Source organism: Lissotriton vulgaris, chromosome 3_1 (genome assembly GCF_964263255.1).
Source record: "Lissotriton vulgaris chromosome 3_1, aLisVul1.2, whole genome shotgun sequence".
Classification (NCBI taxonomy): Eukaryota; Metazoa; Chordata; class Amphibia; order Caudata; family Salamandridae; genus Lissotriton; species Lissotriton vulgaris.
Window position 1 is genome coordinate 605,993,832 of NC_141689.1, and position 19,334 is coordinate 606,013,165.

A 19,334-nucleotide genomic window follows, 5' to 3' on the forward strand; every position below is an offset into this window, starting at 1 on the left:
TCCAGCTAACTATAACTGGTTTTGTCAGTGAATTTAATAGGTTTTTTAAATGCTAATTCCTAACTATAACTGGTGTGAAACCTATGGTTTTTTCAGTGAATTTCAAAGGTTTTTTAAATGCTAATTCCTAACTATAACTGGTGTGAAACCTGTGGTTTTTTCAGTGAATTTCAAAGGTTTTTTTAATGCTAATTCCTAACTATATAAGACCTGAAAGCCCACCAGGAATCTCCAGTATGCGCCAGGGGACTGCATTGCAGAGAGGTGTAATGAAGCCACAACCCTTTTTACACCTCTCTGCAACGCAGCCCCCGTGCATGTTTGAAGAGGGGAAACTAATTCCCCTTGCATACTGGGGGCCCCTGGGGGCCTATTAGCCCACCTGGAACCTCCAGTATGCGCCTGGGGCTGCATTGCAGAGGTGTAATGAGACTATGCCCCTTGTTACACCTCTCTGCAACGCAGCCCACTGCCACGTTTGCAGAGGGGGAACTAATTCCCCTTGCATACTGGGGGTCCCTGGGGTCAACTAGTCCACCAGGAGCCTCCAGTATGCACGAGGGAGCTGCATTGCAGAGAAGTGTAATGAGGCCACACCCTTGTTACACCTCTCTGAAATGCAGGCCACTGGCGCCTTTGCAGAGGGGGGACTAATTCCCCTTGCATACTGGGGGTCCCTGGATCATATCTGCCCAAACACCGATATTCCGAACGATTGTAAATGACTTTTCTTGAGAAACATTTGGATTTGGATTATCATGTCCTATACTTTGGAATTTTTGAAAGACTGACTTTGAGGATGCTATAAATTACTCAAGTCTGCCCGAATTGTGTGGGTAAAATTGATACCTAGTCACTTTTAATAAGAATATACTTATGTCTCGTCTAACATTTGGAAGAAATATCTAGTTATATGACAACGGGATACCGACATAACTTGAAGGAAATAAGAACGCCCTGAAGAAGTTCTGTTGTACAGAACGAAACGTTTCGGCTGGCTGTGGTACATAAACTTAAGGAAAATAAAAGCATTTGAATATACACCAAGATTCAGCGCTTCAATAAGTACTCTAAGTGATATGATTTGATTGGACTCATTGTGAAAGTGGTGCTGTGCCAAACTTTGGAATATTCTCCACTACTCTCTACTACTTACTCTCTCCCACTCTCTACTACTCACTCTCTACTACTCTCTACTACTCACTCTACTACTTACTCTCTACTACTCTCTACTACTCAGTCTCTACTACTCACTCTCTACTACTCTCTACTACTCACTCTACTATTCACTATACTACTCTCTACTACTCACTCTGCTACTCTCTCTACTGCTCTCTACTACTCTCTACTACTCACTCTCTACTCTCTATTACTCACTCTCTACCTCTCTACCTCTCTACCTCTACACCTCTACCTCTCTACCTCTCTCTACACGCACACATATAGACATATATGCATATATATATGTGCATATGCATTTATATATATGTGTATATATAAAAAAACAACTAAACATTTTTTTTTCTAATCAGCTACTTTTAAAACTGTCATTCTTTTTCCCCATGGTACACTCCCCGGTACGCTTACCGGTGCGCGTACCGGGCGCTCACCCCGCGAAAATCAAAAAAAAAATTTATTTATTTTTTGCCCCGTGGGGCCCTTTTTTGGCCCCCACATCAAACCTAGGGGGTCAAGGGGGGTCTACTCTGCCCCCTTATGGTCATTTCCCCCTTTGTTTTGGCCACCTCTTGTGTCTCGATCCTACCGAGACACAAGATGGCGGCCGCTCCGGACTGTTTAGAATGTTTACAGACCCCCCAGAGCCAATCAGCTTTCTCCGCGCAAGTCGCGTGACGCGCCCGGTGCGCGTACCGGGCGCTCACCCCGCGAAAATCAAAAATTTTTTTTATTTTTTTTTTGCCCCGTGGGGCCCTTTTATGGCCCCCACATCAAACCTAGGGGGTCAAGGGGGGTCTACTCTGCCCCCTTATGGTCATTTCCCCCTTTGTTTTGGCCACCTCTTGTGTCTCGATCCTACCGAGACACAAGATGGCGGCCGCTCCGGACTGTTTAGAATGTTTACAGACCCCCCAGAGCCAATCAGCTTTCTCCGCGCAAGTCGCGTGACGCGCCCGGTGCGCGTACCGGGCGCTCACCCCGCGAAAATCAAAAATTTTTTTTATTTTTTTTTTGCCCCGTGGGGCCCTTTTATGGCCCCCACATCAAACCTAGGGGGTCAAGGGGGGTCTACTCTGCCCCCTTATGGTCATTTCCCCCTTTGTTTTGGCCACCTCTTGTGTCTCGATCCTACCGAGACACAAGATGGCGGCCGCTCCGGACTGTTTAGAATGTTTACAGACCCCCCAGAGCCAATCAGCTTTCTCCGCGCAAGTCGCGTGACGCGCCCGGTGCGCGTACCGGTGCGCTTACCGGAGCGCTGCTATAGATATATATATTTTTTTGAACCTTAATTACTCAAAATCCACTGGAGCACATATCTTGAGACATAGCAAAGGCACATCGGGCTACCAGTCCCTACAATTTTGCCAAGTTTGGTGGAAATCCATTCAGCCGTTCGGGCTAAAAGTGAAATCGACCGCCCTATGGAAATTAACATGGGGAAAACGCGTTTTGGGACCCCCCTTTTATCTCGGCCCCCGCTTGACGAATCCCCCCCAAACTTTCAGGGAAGGACCGGACCGCCATGAGACCATTTTCCTGAAAATTTCAGGCAGATTCGTCAACCGGCGCCAAAGTTATTCAAAATAGAATGTTGAGATTTAACATTGAAAATTATCCTAACTATAACTACCTACTGGCGACCGCCAGTAGGTAATATATATATATATATATATATATATATATATATATATATATATATATATATATATATATAAAAAATATATCTTCTCTGAGTATATCTGGATTGATTTGCCTCCTGTTATGTGCAGTGCTGGCTCCTAGATAAATCACCCCTTTAATACTGGTTGGATCCTCTCCGGGACCACAATATCTTGGGGCAGGGTTGCTCTTTTGTGTTCTATTCATATGAGCATGATTCTTGCCTGATACTTACAATTCCTAAATAACTGTACATTTTCCAACCAGTGTGTGACTACAGGAGGTTTCCCTCTTCTCTCGTGCCAGTTTTAGGGATCGCTACAGTAAACTCGGTAAGATGCACCAAGTGTTTGTGTGTGTGATCAAAAGCACATATGTTTAGAGATCTTTGGCAAGAGGACTGTTGGGGGCATGATTACAAACAAAATTCTTTTACAAGTAGGCGTTTTTATGCATGTTAGGACATATGCACATAATGCTTGTAATATTGATACTTGCATTTTGTGTACTCAATCAATATAAGTGCAGTGTTCTCTCACCAGTGGTGGTGCTTAATGATAAGAACGACCGTGTCACACCAAAAAGGTTTATCAAATAATAAAGGTAGCATATATATCACTTGGTCACTTTCATCACCGTTCTTGTTTGTTTGCTCATTTATACACAAACCCTTTTCACTTGCATTGTTATTCCTTCCATTTACAGATCTCAAATAGGATTATGTGTACTGGACCATACACATAATACCGGTTGAGTAACCTTAAATATATTGATATACTAGGGGCATATCAGCAGAAAGTTAAACTAGCATAGAGATTCAACAATCCTGATGAGAGCAGGAAGAGACACAGGAGAGGGGTGAAGGGTGCATAATACACTCACCTCAGCACCATCCCAGAGTATGAATTACCCTTTTAATGCTGACAAGGGAATCTAGGAATAAAACTAATATTGGGATATCCCTTAGTTAGTTTTAGACTTATTCTCTGTACTTTTTTTGGATCCTTCTTTTCCTTTTCTATTTTCTGTATTGTCTCACCCTATTGCACTGTCTCAAGCGTTGGCCTGCGCTGAGGTGTTGCAGCAGCCCTATGATGAAGCATGCCACAATTCATTGTGGGTTGTGGGTGAGGGCAGTTTTTTACAAAGTAATGTGCTTTGCTACACCTTTATTGTAGACTGATACTTGATAAAAAATTGTGACCATAGGAACCTTACTTCTTTTCTGTGTGTTGATACAGCAGACAGTTCTGTTGTGTTATTGTTTATTTTTGTTTTATCTAAAAAGTGCAGCTGATCATTAAATTCCAGCAGGTCATATGGAGGATAAAAACTCGCCATACTTGTCTGAGCAATTGCTCTCATTCATGGTTGCTCCCTGTGGTCCTTTTGACCGTGACAGATGCCCCGGCTGCATTAAGCACCTGCAGCGGTTGAAGGACGTGCAATATACTTTATTGGCAACCTACTGAGTTCTGGCCACTATTCCTTTCTCCCAAACCAATGGATCAACAGCTCTTGATGCAAAATACTTCTGTTTGGTTATTCAAATAGTCCTGTACCATCTTCTCCATTATCATAGCTGTGGACATTGTTTGTCAGAGTTGCCTGCGCCTGTGGGCTTGATTTAAGTCCTAAAATATTCAATGTAGATGTTGGAAGTGGAAGTGCTGCTATTGGTGCTGTAGTTTTAGTAGCAGAAGCCGTAGTAGTAGTTTCAGTAGATGGTCAAGTGATCTTATGCTTGCAATGCACAATGACACAATTAGGCTTAATTGTCCACATCTATGGGTAATGCACATTTATGGGAAGCTTCTGGTCAACGTATACACAAAATCAATGGATAAAAACACATTATTACACTTCTCAAGTCCTCAACCCCATTCCCTCAAGAAAAATGTGCAGTAGGGCTAATTTCTATGCATAAAGACTTTGAAAATGCGAACACTCTGAGCAACAAATTAATAGAAAGAGGGTATCCAAAGAAACTGATGTAAGCAGCAGTCATGCAAGCATGGTGCACACCATGTGAAACCTTTTTGAGCACCAAATGTAGAGGGGTGACATGCCTCCGTCTTGCATGCTTACATTTACCCACAAGCGGTGCAAAAGGGGGTGGTGATGGACTGAGCATCTGAATCAATCAAACACTCACACCCAGTCAAAAGATCTGAGTTTAATCCATCACCGTTCTTTAGCCGACTCTGTCACCCCAGTTCAGACATGGCTATATGCAAATCAGTCTGACCCTGTGCCTTATGGGAACAGTCCAGCCCGAACTGCCAAGCCATGTCTTCCCTGGACCGGAAACAAGCTTCCAGGACCGGTTTCTGGCATTCCAGCCGTCTTCAGCCAATTTACCCACAAACAATCAAAATTCAGAAAATCTTCAAGAACACTTTGAAGTTGCTTTACAATTTGAATCTTCAAGATCCCCTGTTCTCGTTTAAAAGAGGAAAAAATATCAAGCAATTTGTATTCCAAACAACCAGACGGCCGGACAAATCTAAACAAGATTTAAGATCTAATTTTTTCTTTACCGCCGGTGCAAGGTCATTTTAAAGTAGTAATTGCAGTGTTGAGTAAATACCAACAAATAAATGAAGTTGACAGGAGTTTATTGGTACAAATGAAGCACCGCCTGCATACACATCCAGTGTCCAAGAAGATAGACGGTAACTGACTCTCAACACAGTTAGAGCCAACAGTACATTAACAACACACTGAGGATGTCTCGAGCGATGCACAATTGAATAACAATATCACTCGAGACCAGATTGAAATAAAAACAATAGCAAGAGTCGGCGCGAGTCCATGCAGAGAAATGCACGAGCGGAGCCTCGCACTCAGCATGTACTCGCGCTGACCCGTGCAGTACAACACAACACACCTTCCCCCCTTATGAAAAAACAACACTGTATATTATACTTTTCTCGTAATGAAAGCAACAAAATCAGACAACCACTTTGGTTTCTTAGTGACTCTTTTTGGTAAGGAAACAGTAACATCTTGACTGGTGGAACTGTTATCTGAACACGCAGTCGTAGTGAGAGTAGAATCCTGATTGGTAAGACCACTACTTGAGCAGCAAGGTAAAACATCTGTAACATGGGAGTCCTCATCCAAAAAGGAGAAATCAGGATGTTCAGGAACAGGTTCATTACAGTAAACATCCTTGTCAGCTTTGAGGATAGCAATTCTACTCAGATTCCAAACCTTATTGTTGGATAATCTCACAGAGTTTTTTAAAACTTCTAAAACTTCAAAAGGACCCATAAATGAACTCTCACCTTTCTTGACCTTCCATGGTTTCTTGACTTTTACCATCATACCAACTTCCACTCTAGGATCCCTTTTCGAACCACATTTCTCATCAAAGTACTTTTTGTTTGAGCAATGAGTGCGAATAAGGTTTTCCTTGACTACACTCAGATCTACATCAGAAGGAGTGGATTTCACCAACCACGAGGGATTCACCTTTGTCCTAGGGATTCTCCCTCTCATGATCTCAAAAGGGGAATACCCAGTCATTGAATTCGTGGTAGTTCTGTACATCCACACCTTCTTAAAAATTTCTACTTCCCATTTTTTATCATCGTTACCAGTAATCTGTATGGCTCCTTTGAGAACCCTATTGAATCTTTCTATTACTCCATTTCCACTAGGATTATATAAAGAAGTAGTGGAGTGGGTAATCCCAAGCCTTGAAAAATAGTCATTGGCCTTCTTGGAAATAAATTGTACACCATTGTCGGATATAATCCTCACTGGTAAACCTTCTTCGATAAAAACCTTATCTAGGAAACATAGAACCGAATCGGTATCTATTTTCTGGACAATTTTAATAATTGGCCATTTGGAAAAAATATCAATGGCTGCTATAACATACTTGGACTCGCAGCCAATAGGACCCATGATGTCTATGGCAATGGTTTCCCAAGGATTGTTAGGAATAGTATGTGCACCCATATTGGGTTTCAAAGTAACTAAAGACTTATCAGAGTTGGCACATACCACGCAATTTCTGACCAATCGTTCGATAAACATATCCATCCCTGGCCACCAGAATAAATGTTTAACTTGTTGCTTGGTTCTAACCATGCCACTATGACCTTCATGACCCTGCAGAACTATAGTTTTCCTCACACCCACTGGTGGCACAATGCGTTCACCTCTTTTGATGATGTTCTCACAACATGAAAGTTCTGACCTTACTTCCCAGAAGCTTTTCAATTCTGAACTCAAAGACTTCTTTTCAGGCCAAGAACCAATAATGTAACTGGCAACACTCTTTAAAATTTCATCATCCTCAAATTTCTCTTCCCACAAGGTCTGATCAATGGAAATGGGACCCTCATCATGAATCATGGCAATCTGAAAATTGTCCCAATCATTATGTACATCCTCTTGAATAGGTAAAGGCATCCTAGATAGAAAATCAGCAGAAACATTTTCTCTCCCCGGTAAATACTGTATATTATAAATAAAATCCTGCAAACGCATGGACATGCGTGCAATACGGGCTGAAGCTCTTAACATACCTTCTGTAGTTAGCAGCCGTACTAACGGTTTGTGATCACTCCTTAGAACACATTCTTTACCCCAGACAAACACTCTGAAATGTTCCAAAGCCCAAATGCATGCTAAAGTTTCCCTTTCTATTGTGGAATACTTTTCCTCAGCAGGAGTAAGGGCCCTTGAAGCATGCGCAATAATGACTTCTTTTCCTTCCTTATTCTTTTGGGTAAACACAGCACCCAGTCCTTTCGCGCTAGCATCGGTAGTAATAATGTTTTCCAGAGAAGGGTCAAAACAAGATAGCGCACTTGCTGAGCAGATAGCATTCTTCACATCACAGAACTCTTTCTCACACTCACTGGTCCATTCAAAAACAACCCTATTCTTAATTAACTGCCTGATATTATATGTTCTGCATGAAAAATCAGGCACATAGCTAGCGTAGAACTCAACTAACCCTAAAAAGGACCTTACATCGTCCTTAGATAAAGGATGAGGAGCCGATTTGATAGCTTCCAAAAGTGAAGGTTTAGGTTTGACACCCTCTGCACATAATTCATGGCCTAAGTAATTTACAGAATGGACACCAAATTTGTACTTCTCATGCTTAATGGTGAGGCCATGTACATTAAGTGCATTCAAAACTTCCTCTAAAGCAATAATATGCTTGTCTTTGTCATCATTGAAGACCAATATGTCATCCTGAAAACAAATGGCATTTTTACAATCTTTTAAAATATCTTGCATGACCCTCTGAAACATTGCTGCCGCAGACGCCAGGCCAAAAGGCATCCTGTTGAATCTGAAACACCCAAATGGTGTAATAAATGCCGTTAAGTCCTTACTCTTCTCATTCAACTCTATCTGGTGATAAGCAGCAGATAAATCGATTGTTGAAAAAATATTTGACCCCCCAACTACTGACAACATTTCAGAGATGCGAGGAAGGGGAAATTGGTCTACAACAATATTATTATTAAGATGACGAAGGTCAATGCATAATCTCACTTTGCCATTAGCTCGTCTAGCAACCACTATGGGCGAAACCCATTCAGAGGACTCTATTCTATCTATTATACCTCCTTCTACTAAAGCATTTAATTCATTCTTAACTTCTTCTCTGACAGCAAAGGGGATATTTCGAGCCTTATGTATTTTGGGACAAGCATTCTCCTTTAGACGAATTTCATGTTTAAAGTTAGTTAATTTTCCAATGCCTTTAGAAAAAACATTTGGAAATTTTCTTAACATCAATGAAGAGATACCATTCTGCTCATCAATCAACATCACTGGATTAGGACTATTAGGATCCAGTACAATGTCAAGCTTACCAAAATCAAACCAGCTAAGGACTGAAGGACCCTTCTTTGAGACATACAACTTCGCAATACACTTTCTGTTTTTAAATCTGAAAACTAAAGTTCTGAATCCTAAAATATCTATCCTTCCCCCAGAATATCCTTCCGGATTAATATCACTTTCTTCCAAATGATTGCCTAGTCTTGGTACAAACAATTTCTTCCAGACAGATTCACATACTATGGAATAAGGTGATCCAGAATCTGCGTACATGTTGATCTTTACCCCTCCAATAATCATATCACACAATGGCTTCTTCTTAATGGAATGGTCATTCACATTTAAAACTACAGAATCTTTTATATTCAAAACAAAAGAGCAGTCATTGGAGTCATCTGTGAAATCATCCTCATCACTATTCTCACTTAATTCAATGCACTTGACTTTTTGGTTGACATTACCCCTTCTGCAGGCAGAAGTGAAATGTCCCTTTAAGCCACAATTGGAACATTTCTGTTTTAAGCCAGGGCAAGTTTTGTCATTAGCCAAATGTGATTTGCTGTTGCATCTAAAACATTTAAGATTACTCCTTGAGGCTTCAGGATTTGCTTTGGAAGGAAATACTTGTTTCTTCTTGAAAGTATCCCTATTTTTACCATCATATTTTTGATTAATTTTTGCAACAACATTCTTACTGACTGAAGCATCCTTCCCTTTAACCTGTAATGCACTTCTACAAGAAAGTTCAGCCTTTCTAACAATTGACAATACAAAATCTAAGTTCTCATCACCATTAATCCAAAGTCTTTCCTGTATGATCTCATTTTTGGAGTGCATGACCACTTGATCTCTTATAAAGTCTTCTTGTAAATTTCCAAATTTACAATCTAGAGCTAAAGTTTTCAGAGATGAAACAAAATTATCTACAGTTTCCTCACATAACTGTTTTCTCTGGAAAAACTTAAACCTAGAAATTCCTATGCATACTTTGGGGGAGCAATACTTGTCAAAATCATATACAGCCTTGTCAAATACATTCATGTCACCACTTGCTTGTGAAGTAGGGAGTTGATTGAAGGCTTTTAATCCTTCAGGTCCCAAACAGTGTAAAAAAATACCCTTTTTTTCTGGAGCTTTCATTTTACCATTTGCATCCAAAGTCTCAATATAATTTAAGAAGTAAGCTTTCCATTCAATCCAAGGCATACAAGGAGAACTACCAGCTGACCAATAACTTTGTGGAGGAGAAAGAGTATAACCTTGAGCACACATAGTGATAAAAATAAGCAAATGATATGTTATTTTACACTGAATATTATTAGCTAGTAAAAACAAAGCAAGTAATTAGTCTTAGTAAAAGAATTAAATAAATTAAGTATTTGAATGTCGAAGAAAAAAATAGTCAAACGAATCCTGGAAAATCAGAATAATTTTCCTGTGTTCAATTGAAGATTTTCAAAGGTTTTCTTGTACTTCAAATCACCATCTGTTTTTTTGGCAGCCTTCCAAGCTTTCACTCCGTTTATTTTGAATAGATCTCCTTTTTTTAAACAAAGAGGAAAAAAAAACGAAGTCACCTTGTCAGTTTCATCAAAAACAAGGAAACCAATGAAAAGCGGCGTCTCAGCTTTCGTGTGAAATGCAGCAATAGCTTCCGCTTTGTTATCAACCAATGCGTGTGGAGAAAGGATTCACAAACGCGATGAATAAACAAAGACGCGCACATCCACACGCAGATGAAATAAATCCTTCGCTCTTCGGCCGGAAATTCAGTTCTTCAAGTGGCTGGTGATCGCTTAATTGAAGGTACAAGCTTAAATGAAAACGTTTTAGATGTGTATTAAACTTCCGAAAAAATACGTAAATAAGTATAAATTCGGGCAGGAAGTGCTTCTTTCAGGAAAAGGTTCAATGCTCCGTCCCTCGTCGCCAGAATTGTTGAGTAAATACCAACAAATAAATGAAGTTGACAGGAGTTTATTGGTACAAATGAAGCACCGCCTGCATACACATCCAGTGTCCAAGAAGATAGACGGTAACTGACTCTCAACACAGTTAGAGCCAACAGTACATTAACAACACACTGAGGATGTCTCGAGCGATGCACAATTGAATAACAATATCACTCGAGACCAGATTGAAATAAAAACAATAGCACGAGTCGGCGCGAGTCCATGCAGAGAAATGCACGAGCGGAGCCTCGCACTCAGCATGTACTCGCGCTGACCCGTGCAGTACAACACAACATGCAGCATCTGCAGATTCACGATTAATACTAAAGGGATCACAATGAAAGGCAAAATGATCGGATAAACCTATTTATCCAACTACAATACATAAAAAGTTATTTATGCGACAACGTGCCCCTGTTACTTGTCTTCTATAGATCGTACTACACAAAAGGTCAGAAAAATAATCACAAAACACGGGTCAAGGATTAGATGTCAGATTCCTGGGGCTCCGCTGGTCACATATTACAATGAGAAACAACGCAATGCAGATGAAATGGAGTGGACTGTGTGAAACCTTCTTAGCACGATGAGTGACTAGATTGATTGAAAAACTAGGGACGGTATGAAATGGACTCCATGATCAAATACCGATCTTGATGAATTGATAACACAGACAATGTTGGTATTGGCATTTGTACATAATGTATTTAGTGCCCTGATTTATGTTACTTAATATAAGCCTCTGTGTTGCTTTTAAACCGAATGGCTGAGAGGTGCTTAGGGATGTGTCTTTTATTCACCTTCAATATGGCGTGGTTTGATGCTACACCAACAATGTAGCTAATGAGTATGTGAGAGCCAAGCCTTAAGGAGGAAACTCTTACTAATCATAATCACAAGTGAGGAATGGATTGACTGATTTTGATGAATTGATTACGCAGACAATGAAGGTTCTGCAACAGTACAAAATCATCCCAGTGACTTGATTAATGCCATACAATATAAACCAGATTACTTCTTTATCAACCTAATGTATTGAATGTGTTTAGGAATAATTGTATATTAGTTCTTTTAATACGGCATGGATGTATGCCACAGTAGGAAACAAGTTTGTGAGAGCCATTTCAGGATGAGGTCGCTCTGACCAATCACAAACGCATCTCCTGAGGTTTGAGCCGGGAGAAGCACGTAGGAAGCTGTTACTTGCCCATTGCTCCGTTTGCACAATGTGTATGTTTTACTGATGAAATTGCTTTTAACATATTTTAAATACCTCTTATTCCATTGCAGTCACCCCCCAGGGGCAGGAAACAGGGGAATCAACACAGAACTTAGAAGCAGGAGGGGCCGCCATCTTGGAGGGAACGGTGGTCAGTGGACTAGGCTTTCCCTGACTTGCACATAAATTGCCAGACTGGCACGAGTGCGCAGCACTGGATCTCCTGAGGCTTCAGCCGGGAGAGGCATGAAGGAAACTGTTACTTGCACATTGCTCCATTTGCACAAAGTGTATGTTTTACTGCTGAAATTGCTTTTAACATATTTTAAATACTACTTATTCCATCGCAGTCACCTCTCAGGGGCAGGAAACAGGGGAATCGACACGGAACTTAGAAGCGGGAGGGGCCTCTATCTTTGGGGGAACGGTGGTCAGCGAAAAGGCTTTCACTGACTTGCACATAAAGTGCCAGGCCGGCGCGAGCACACCGAAGATGCGCCTAGGGCAAGCCCGTCTGCGCCCGTCCACGCCCGGCCTGCGCTCAGCGCCAGGACCCATGGCAGGCACAGGTCAGTCACTGTACCTTTTTCTTACCTATGATAGATCTACCTTGTTGGAGCTAAAGGGGGCAGGCAGAGCCAGGGAGTGTATCTTCCTTTTGATGGATGCATTACCGGCAATCTTTCCAGGCGTCCATCCTAAATGTAAAAATAGCCTACCCATAATCCTAGGTCTGCTCATACGCACAAGAGAAGACAAGAGGACAGAGGCAGCTGGCAGGGAGACTCAAACTTTTAAATGTATTTTGCTGATTGTGAGGTCCTTAGTCAAACATAGTTTAGAGTGTGCTAGGCCTATTGAGGAGATGGAAGTCAAATTGGCTTTCATTACAGAGGCCTGGACATATGATTCATCTGGACCAGATACAGTAAAGGCCACCCCTCCAGGGTTTTTATGCCATACGCCTGACAGGCCGATTAGGAAAGGAGGAGGCCTGGCAGGGATCTATCATGGATCGATTAAGGCAGCTTTCCAGCCTATTCCAATAAATACATGTGAGGCCTTGTTTTACAACCTTAGTCTATCCCACCATTACACATTTAAGGGGTGTTTACTGTACAGGCCACCTGGAATGAGAAATCAGTTTTTAGCTTCTCTTGGAAACTTACTGGAAGAGGGTATTTACTCAGAGGCCGATACAATTATGGGATATTTCAATTTTCATCTGGAAGCACTGGGCGAATCAGACACAGTGATGTTAAATGATTTGATGCTCAGCACTGACCTGAAGCAGCGAGTAGTTGGTCTTTCTCATGTTGCAGGACAAACCTTGGATGAGATCTGTTCCAATCATCCGAGCTTTCAATTTAGGGGCCTTTTACCCTTGGTGTGGTCTGATAATGCTGTCGTTCAATTTGAGATAACACTGACTGAGCAACTCCCGAGAGGCTCAGGCCCGAAGGAACAAAAATTAACGAGAGCCGCGAATAAAATCGAGGGCCCTACTCAGCAGGAGCTTCTGACCTCCACAGCTGCCCAATTACCGTTGGAAGTGGAAGAGGCAAGTCAGGCATATACGGAATGGTTGGAGCAAGCCTGTGACATAATAGCTCCAATCAAAACCCTCTATCCTAAAAGACACATCCCGTTTGCTCCATGGTTTACAGGGGAGCTAAGAAATCAAAAACTCATTTGTAAACAGTTTGAGCGGAGGTGGAGGAGAAGTTACAAGGAATCTGAGAAAAAGTCCTACAAACTCAGCCTGCAGAACTATAAACAACTCATCTTTGCTGCCAAACAAAAATGCTATGAAATTCGTATTGAATGAACAAAGAACTCAGTTAAAGTATTGTTTAAAATGGTTGCCACCTTGGCCTCACCCAGGCCGGCTACAGTTCAACCAAGTCAGGAACTATGTGAAGAAATTGCCAACTTTTTTCTATCCAAGGTGGAATCTATTTTCTCGGCATTTAGTGGGGCAAGTACAGACAGGACGAACATGGCCAGGAAGGAATCCAAGATAGTGAGGGCTCCACCCCCTAAGTGTGAGAAATTCTTGTCAGTGTCCCCTGGGGACACACAAAAGATCCTTATGGATGTAAATTCAGGGTCACCATATGCTCCTTGTCCAGTTGCAGTGATCAAAGTGGCCCCGGGCCCAATCGTAGGATCTTTGACACCCATATTTAATACGATGTTCTTAACAGGGTACTTCCCCATTTGATGGAAATTGGCCTCCATTTTGCCCCTTCTAAAAAACCCCAGCTTGGACCCCAAAGACTCGAATGATTTTTGCCCTATTTCCAGACTCCCATTACCAGCAAAATCGAAAAAATCCTGAATAGACAACTAAGTTTCTTCCTAGCGGAGACACAAGCGCTGGATCCCTCTCAATATGGTTTTAGAGAGGGACATAGCACAGAGTCCGCACTCATGAAAGCCATGGAGGAGATCAAGGAAGCTGTTGATCAGGGAGGTAGTGGAGCTCTGATCCTGTTGGATTTGTCCGCCACCTTTGATTCGGTCCATCATGTTATACTAATGAACCATTTAAAAGCATGTGGCATCTGTGGGAAAGCCTGGGATCTTTTAAGATCTTTCCTTGCTGACAGTAGACAAATTGTGGCACTGGGAGACTACCAGATTGAACCTTTTACACTGCCCTGTGGGGTCTCTCCGGGGGTCCTCTCTCAGTCCGGCACTTTTCAATGTTTATGTCAGCGCCCTGGCTCCCATCATAAGCGCATTTGGATTTGGCCTCACCTCTTACGCGGATGATACTCAAATTGTGGTATCTCTGACACCAGGCAAAGAGGCAGGCATTGAAGGACACTTCCAGGATTGCATGCTATCAGTGGGAAGTTGGATGGCAGAGATTTGCGTAAAGCTTAACTTGTGTAAAACCGAGGTTACATTGTTCAGCAACAATGCCAACTTTTGGACACCTAATTGGTGGCCAGACACATTGGGTACTCTTCCCGTTCCCACAAAAAAGGTTAAAAACCTGGGCGTAATTCTGGACGAGAGACTTACCTTCGAGCCCCAAGTCAATGCGGTGGCATCAAAAACTATGTTTGGTATGAGAATGCTTAGGAAAATATTGCCATTTTTGGCCCTGGAAAGCAGACAAACGGTGGTCACAGCTCTTGTAATGGAGAGACTGAACTATTGAATTGGGCTGTACCTAAATGTTCAGCAAAGATCCTTGAACCAACTTCAGGTTTTGCAGAACGCAGCAACTAGACTGCTCACAGGAACATCGAGATTTTCCTCGGTATCTAAAGACATTAAAAAACTGCACTGGCTCTGAGGCAGGAGTCGAGTATGCTTTAAGGCTCTATGCCTGGTTTTTAAAGCACCACAGGGCCAGACTATCTAAAGCGGCGATTCCAATGGTATATTCCTGAAAGAACACTGCGGTCAAAGGGAGCCAAGTTGGTCTTAGTGCGGAGTATAAAAAAAGCCCGGTCGGGCGACAGTAGCTTCCTTCACTGTGCAGCAAAAGCCTGGAATGATCTGCTGTTTCATTTAAAAACACTGTGGATCTCCTGTCCTTCCGAAAAGGGCTAAAAACGTGGCTCTTCCCATAATGATTCGGTCCCAATGAATATGTTTGTCCGCTCATGGCCTTAGAGGATCTAGATAGCGCCAGGACACCTCCGGGCAATTGACGCGCTTTATAAATGTAATTATCATTATCATTATCTCTGAGCCGGCAACAAAGAGCCTTGGTGTTTAAACATGGAGGGGGCTAGGTTTAGAACCAGCAAATGATGAGACCCACAGCGGCACGTCTGTGCACCGCACTGTAAGGTATTTTTTCTCCCCAGGTAAGAACAAAGGTGAGATAAGTTCATATAGACCTCGGTAGGTCTAATATTAAGAGGCTAATTTTCCATTCTGCTGTAGATGCAGCCCAAAGTTTGGATTATCGGAGCCGATTCGATGCACACTTTAAGAAATACGGTTCAGTATTATGTTTCTGTAATTTTTGAAATCGCTCTCTCTAAGGCTTGCTATCATTCAACTGTTTCAGCCTTTTTTGAGTGGCATAGTAATTATAGATGTGGGTGGACCAGTGGACATTAATTTCCTAAGCATCTTAGATAATGACACTGATTGCATGAGATCAATTTGATCACATACAACGCACCAGGTAGCAAAGTGAATATATGTGCACACTTATTTATAATGTGTGATTTCACCTGCATTGGATTTTACATGTCCTGCTTACACGCACATATGCCAAGTCCTTTTATGCAGAATTCTGAATTTTAAATTGTGTGCTTGTTTAATACGGACTGCTAAACTCATTATCAGGCCCATAGTCCTTAAATTGAATGGTATATGTTCAGCAGACAAAGAGATCTATCCTTCCACCTAGAATTTCAAATGAAAAGTGACCGGGAGATGGGAAGAGATGGGAGGAGATGGGAGTAGCCTGCTGTAGAGTAACAGGAAGTTGGAGACTCTGGGGCACTTCCTTCTTGTTGAAATAAAAAAGTAAAATAAAAAGTCTTCCCACACTAAAAAAAAACTTGAACAGTCCGTTGGAGTAGAATATTGACTACAAACCAGCTTTTTGTGTAGATTTAGCTGCTTCTCGAGTAGAGAATCTGCTCGAGGTGCATTCGCTCACTCTCGCCAGCGGCACCAGAAGGTACTATGGCAAATGGAAGCCAACTAGCTGTCTACAAATCTTGTAAGGGCTCACTAGCACCTGGAAAGTCTTGGTGCACTCAACACCATGCACCAATTGAAATATAAATCCGCAACGCGCCGGATAGCCGAATTTAGTGGGAACTCCTTATTCCAGTGTAGCGCAGAGTACCTGAATTCTGCCAACTCCACAAGCAGAATGCAATTTCCCCCAGGCCTATTCAATATCAATGTCTCTCTAAATATTCCCAAATGTCAGTTTCCCAAAATGGCTCGAAATGGCCCCTGTCAATAGTCAACGGGATCATATCTTCCTCTTGTGTGCTTTGTCAATGTGTCCGCATTGGTCACTAGATTTTCATATTCGGAAACTCCACATGATCATAATAGTCGATGCGCTTCTGCCCTTCTACTTTAGGCCTCCTCAGGACAATGCACAAGAACGAATGGAACACAAGAATGTTACCTTTGAACAATCGGGCCCTTAATGTTTTTCTCGCTTGCTTGCTTGCTTTTAGATGCACAAGAGATATCACCCACAGCCAGTACTGCCAGCAGTAGGCCTCTACAATGTGACGTGGCCACAACTTGTGACGTGAGTCCTCCAGTCTCTTCTGCTTGTGCATCTAAGTGCCACTGCCAAGTTACAGCTTCAAGATGTCCCCAAAGAAAGGTGCAGCTGCGCTGCAAGAAAGTGGCCAGTGAGAGGATTAAGACCTTTTTCAGTAGACTTGTTTGTGTGCCGTACAGTCCTCCGGGTAGCAAGCTATGAGTGCATTAGGTCTGAATTGTATATGTCTCAGCTGCAAACTAGTGCCCAATCAATCATAGATCTACCAAAAGAAAGAGCAGACCAGGAGGTTGAGCTTCCTACTGAGCATTTTGTACCTGTTGTTCAAGCAAGAAAAATAAAGGGTACCCCACCATCTTCTCAAGTCCCCCTGATTATCCAGACATGGATCGGACCCCGGTTGACTGCAGCACGAGCCAGGAGAGACAAGGGAAAAGGAAAGTTCCTGAAGCCTTACAATTATGGAAGGGGATACGGAGGACGATGAGCTAGTCTTTGTCATGGAAGCTGGCACAGACGAAACAGAAATTACCCTTCCTATTTGACATGTGCCGAGGGATGTGGCACTGGTAACAAGACCAACCCCAGCTTCCATATTTGTAAAACCCCCACTGAAACCTAAGTCCCCCACTACCTCATTTGAAGTATGCACTGCATAGTGGTAATCAATAATACACCCACGTACTTTCACTTCTTCTACAGGCAGTGGCACACTAAGAAAGTTCTCCCCCCCAGCAAGGAGGAAGAGAACATTGCAATACACTCCGTTTTCCACGTGAGTGTTTTACAACATAAGCCTCGTTCACACTGTGGTACTGGAGGCCAAACAACCAATAAGAAAAAACGTCATGCAATCCGGTGGGAGGCGCACCTTGAAAAATTGCTGCATGTGGTGATGAGAGAGGAGAACAAGATCGGATCACCATGGGAGGTGATGAAGAAGAAGAGGGTGGCAGGTATGCAAAGCAGCCCTGTCCACAGCAGTGCACATGTATCACCAGCCTCGGTAACCTTGAAATGGCACAAGACTCAGATGGAGACACCACCACATACAGCGTTTGCCCTAAGACGCACATTGACTGTACCACCTCCCATTTCTATCTAGAATTCACCACCAATCAGTGACACCAAAAAAGAAAAAAATTCAGGCAACTATATGGGCATGTTTAAGCAGAAGGGGCCGTACAACAGGAAGCTACCTTCTAGCGCTGCCCTTTTCCTTTCGTGGAAGGAGTGGCATTTTATGAACTTGTGGTGGCCATTTGCCCAAAATGGAGGTTTCCCAGCGGGACCTATTGTGCCAGAATTACTTTTCAGGGCTTCATCACAAATTGATTGGACAAGCTTTATAGCATAGCGCTGTTCACACTATCCAACAGACATGTCGACCAGTTGTCAAGCCATTGACTACATGTGTATCACTGCACACTGGATCTTTTTTGTTGGGGTTAAGCAACAGCTGTCAACAGGTCTCAGGGCCTTTGGAAGGCGTCCCGTGGCATGCAACAGTAACTGTGTTGTCCATGGAGAAATCCCAAACAGCTGCACCCATCCTGGAAGACTTTAACAGCAAGGTCTTTGACTAGCAGTGACCCACAGGTTTCAGAATTGAATTTGTTGCCATAGACATTGGCAAAAATAAAGCTAAAGCCATAGAAGATGTTGGCTATTTCAGGGTCCTGTGTTTGGCGCATTGAATCAACCTGAATTTCTCAGGACTTTCTCAAAAAAGAAGGCCCAGTCAGCAACATACTGACTCCCTACAGAATAATCTGCACTCATTTCCCCCAATCTTTTAAAACTCTCAAGCAGTCGAGGATCATTCAGCACACTAAAAGAATACCAATTAAATCCCTCATACATTAGGTGTCAACACATTGGAGCTCAACATAGTGCATGTGGCAATGCCTGTTTGAGCAGTACAAACCGATCAATGACTATGTCATTGAAAGAGGAGGGGGTGCAACTGGGAAAAATATGTTTTTAAAGGGGTTCCCCAAACACCTTACATTTGGAGCGGGACAGGGGAAATGTAACATGACTAAATGGAAAATGAACCCCACCTCCAAACAAAGCTTTACAAATAGAATCTACATTTCAATTTGGCCAGAAGAAACAATTAAAAAACGTTGGTAGTATCTCAGTATTTTTAATTTTATTTTATATTTTAATTTACATGCATAATCAATAAGTAAACAGGCATTGTCATCCCTATAGGTTAAAGAAGTCTTACCACCCCACCATTCGGAAAAAGTATCACAATACCCTACAAGAA